Source organism: Guyanagaster necrorhizus (genome assembly GCF_019112545.1).
Source record: "Guyanagaster necrorhizus MCA 3950 unplaced genomic scaffold BT62scaffold_6, whole genome shotgun sequence".
NCBI lineage: Eukaryota > Fungi > Basidiomycota > Agaricomycetes > Agaricales > Physalacriaceae > Guyanagaster > Guyanagaster necrorhizus.
In genome coordinates this window covers 86,784-91,228 of record NW_025064885.1, presented here as the reverse complement: position 1 = coordinate 91,228, position 4,445 = coordinate 86,784, and positions in this window count along the sequence as shown.

The window sequence follows — 4,445 nt, the reverse complement described above, 5'->3', positions numbered from 1 at the left end:
GGGTCATCTTTATCATCCTCTTTAACATGTCCTCTGCTGCTGGCAGGTTGGTTGATGTATATCTGGCTAGATATAACATCCCTTCTTGTTGTCGCCAGCCCTTGTTCCACAGATATAATGTTGAACATGACCCCCTTTGCATCTACTTTGTTGATTCTGTGTTCATAGTCCTGAATCACCTCTTCTGCATTCATGTATTTTTTGTTGACCCATTGGTTTGATTCTGGACCATATCCTTTCCAGCTGACTAGATAGTCAACAGTTGTTTTCATGCCTCTGCCTTGTGCTTTAACCTTTCAGGTTTTGTGGTTTAGCACCTCATCGATTTCATAGTGTTCTTCGTCGTCGATGAGTTCTGCTGGTGGTGGAGGTGGCTTTTCTTAGTTTGGAAAGGCTGGCACCATGTATGGTGTCAATAATGTTTCATTGAATACATTATGCATTCTCCAGGTTGTCAGGATCTGCAACCTGTATGCAGAGTTTTCGATTTTGCATAGAACTTTGAATAGTCTGGTTCATTTGTCTGCAAATTTCCGTTTTGGTCATGGCAAATGCAGATTTGTTGTGTCCAGCCAAACCTTGTCATTGGTTGAATATTGATGAGCTGCCTGTCAGTGCTTGTCATATTGATTCTTCATTGTTGAAGCAGCTTTTTCGAGGGCTGTTTTGGTTTCTTCATGGATTTTTGACATTGATGTTGCAAAATCCTTTGATGCTGGTGTCATCGTATGGGCCCATCCTGTTTCCACCACTGGTGGATTTCACCCATAGTTCATAAAGAACAGAGTTTTTCCTGTTGCTGAGTGAATTCTGTTATTGTGTTGGAATGCTGCTAGTGCTAGCCATTCTGTCCAGTCGTCTTGTCAATAGTTGATGAAAAGTCATAAATACTTTTCAATTTCCTGGTTGGCCTGTTCCATTTGGCCATCTGTTTGTGAGTGGTATGCCATGGAGGCATTCCTCTTGATGTTGAGGAGTCAGTACAAATCGTCCAAAAATTTGGAGACAAATTGTGGTCCTCTGTCTGAAATTACTACTTGAAGCATGCCATACTTTGCATAAACCTCATCTCGTAGTATTTTTGCCCATCCTTCAGATGTCAATTCTGTTGAGCAGATGATCAGAATGATCACCTTTGAGAAGCAATTGACTATGATGATGATTGCATCATATCCATCACTTTTGGGAAGCTTGGTTATCATATCTACCGAAATGTGGGTCCATAGTGATGAAGAGACCTCATTTGAGTGGAGAGGAGCTGCTCTGCATTGTGTGGAGGTCTTGCCTCATTGGCAAACCTTGCAAGCCTTGACATATCAGATGATATTATGGTCCATCTTTGGCCACCAATATTCTCTCAAGACTAATTCCTTCATTTTAGCAATCTCAGGGTGTCCAGTGGTTGCATGATCATGACATGTGGCGATGATGTCACTCTGCAGTCCTTGATCCCTTAGGATGCAGATCCGTTCATCATAACAGATTAATCTCCCTTCTTTCTTTAGCCCACACTCGTGATTGAGTGATGGAGCAATTCTTTGATCCCATTTGTGGGGATCCCAAGTGGCACTCTTGATGTGTTCATGCATCTCTTCTTCCATTGGCATGATCATTGCTCAGAAGTGTTCTGGTCATAATAATACAACCTCCTTGTTGTCATCTCCTTCTTGGTTATGATCTGCCCTGTGGCTGAGGAAGTCGGCCTTCTTGTTTGCTACTCCAGCTTTGTGATGGAGTGTATACTCATACTCTGATAGTTCCATGACCCATCTTGCTTGTCTGTGGTTGAGTTTTTGAGGTTGTCAGAAATATTGGAGATTTTGATGATCGGTCCAGATCTTGAAGGTCTGATTTGCCCCAATGAGATAATGCCACCATTCAGCAAGGGCAAGCATTATAGCGAGGAGTTTTTTATTGTAGATTTCATAGTTGCGCTCTGTCACAATGAGTGTCTTTGACATAAAGGTGACTGGTCGCCATTTATTATCTTGTTCCTGTGAGAGCATGGCTCTGATTGCACCTTCACTAGAGTCTGCTTCCACCTGGAACCTTCCATCTTGGCTAGGAATTGCCAAGATGATGTCTTCAGCTAGTCGGCATTTAAAGTCATTGAATGCCACCCATTGGAAAATTCCCCAGTTCCATGAGGAATTTCCAGTTAATTGTGTCATCAGTCACACTATTCTGCTGTAGTCTCAGATGAACCGCCAGTAGAAGTTGATGAATCCAAGAAATGATTGTAGCTTCTTCTTCTTAGTTGGTTCTGGCCATTTGGTTACTCCTGCAACCTTGATAGGGTCCATCCTAATGCTTTCTTCACTGATAATGACTCCAAGGTATTCTATTTCTAATACCTTGAATTCGCATTTTTCAGCCTTGAGGAAGAGTCGATGCTTCCTCATCAAGGATAGTACTTGATGTATTATTCTTTGGTGTTCTTTCTTGGTTTTGGACATAATGAGTATGTCGTTCAAGTAGATTGTGACCTTTTCCATGGCAATGAGATCTTTGAAGATGTCATTCATCATCCACTGGAAGGTGGCTGGTGAGTTAGTTAGTCTGAAGAACATCACTGTCAGTTCGAACAAATCACAGTTTGTCCGAAAAGTGGCTTTCCACTCATTGCCCTCCTTGATATGCACATTGTTGTATCCCCACTGAACATCCAGTTTGGTGTAATATTTTGCGCCTTGGAGTTTGTCCATTAACTCTGAGATTAACAGAAGGGGATAATAGTTTTTGATTATTATCTCATTGAGTTTCCGATAGTCCTGTACCAGTCGGAGTTTTCCATCCTTCTTTTTGATGAAAAAGAAGGGTGATGCCATTGGTGACTTTGATGGCTGGATCCTTTCACTAGATAAGTTTTCATCGAGAAACTTATCTAGCTCTTGTTGTTCGTTATTGCCTAGTGGATAGCACTTGCAATCTAGATTGGTGTTGGCATTAGGGATTAGTTCGATTGCATGGTCTCAGGGTTTCGCATTGGGTAGTTCATCAAAACTCTCTTTTTCAAATAAATCCTGGTAGTTGTGTGCCCATTCAGGTACCATTTCTTTGAATGTCCTTTCCTCTTTTCTGGCATTAGCTTTTGCCACTAGGTCATTAGCATGATGCACTGCCCAGATGCTAATGGCCCTTTGTAGGTTGACAGTGAGGATAGTTTCTCCATCTTCCATTTCTTCATCCCATCGATCCTCAGGGTCTTCATCCAGTAATTCAAATGGAATTTTTCAGCATTGACATCGAGTGAAAATGATGCATCCGGTTTTCCAATTAATTAGCAGATTATGTCTGATCAGCCAATCATGACTCAGGAATATTTCTTTTGTTCTTAGGTCAGTTACTGCTAGATCAATTCTTTCTGAATGATCACTAATAGTGAGCTTAAGCTCCACATACTTGGTAATTGATCTGGCTTGGTTTTTCATCCCATTCACATTGTAGACTGAGATGGATGCTGCTGTTGCCCAAGTAGGCAATTGATGCTTGTTGATAAAAGCTTGGTTGATGCTACTTCCTATGCAGCCACTGTCAATTAAGGTGGTGATTGCATGGGTTGATCGAGATGTCAATATCTCGATCTGTGCTTTGGCTAGTAAATCCTTTCCCATAGACTTGGCTCGTCAGATGAATTTTCATGGTCCGTGTAACTCATCAAGCTATTCCAGAGCTCAACATCGTTCCATGGTTCACATTCCTGTGATCATGTTGTCAATCACTTCCTTGACTCAGGTCTTATGAACCCAATTCTTGAGTATGGCTTTTGCCACTGCTTCATCCTTGGCATCTTTAATGGCTTGCCAAGTCCATTTGGTATTGAATGGTTTTAGCCAACCTGTGGGGTTCTCTACCCCTGTTTGGCCTAAAGGCAGTTGAGTCTGTTTTATATTTTTAGCTTGATAAACTTTTGATGAAGATGCACCTTTGGGGCTCTCTGTCCCTCTTCAGCCCTTCATTGGCACTTGAGTTGTTAGAGTCAGTTCCTTAGATGATCCTGAATAGTGGATAATTGGGTCGAGTATATTTGAATGCATGCATAATTTAGGCATAGAGGGTAATACTACAGAGGGTAAAATGTCAGTCTGTCTAGCAGTTTGTAACCCGTTTTCCTGTTTCTTGGCTGAGCCAGTGGAATCGCTCACTGCTTGGCCCCGTCTTTTACCTCCTCGGGTTTGTCATTGTCCCTGAGGTCTTTGTCTTCCTTCATCAGTTCAGCAATCTGCATTCAGATATCTTCTCATATGCGCTTGTTCTTCTTCTTGGGACAGTTTCATGCCATGTGGCCTGGTTGGTCACAATTAAAGCACTTCCCCTCCTTCTTGAGATAATCCATGTCAATCTGCTTGCCTATTCTGGTACTTGGACCCTTACCAGTTGGCTTCTCATCGTTCCAAGAAGTTAGGGCTGAGCCACCAGACCTGGCAGATGTGGTTGCATGGGAG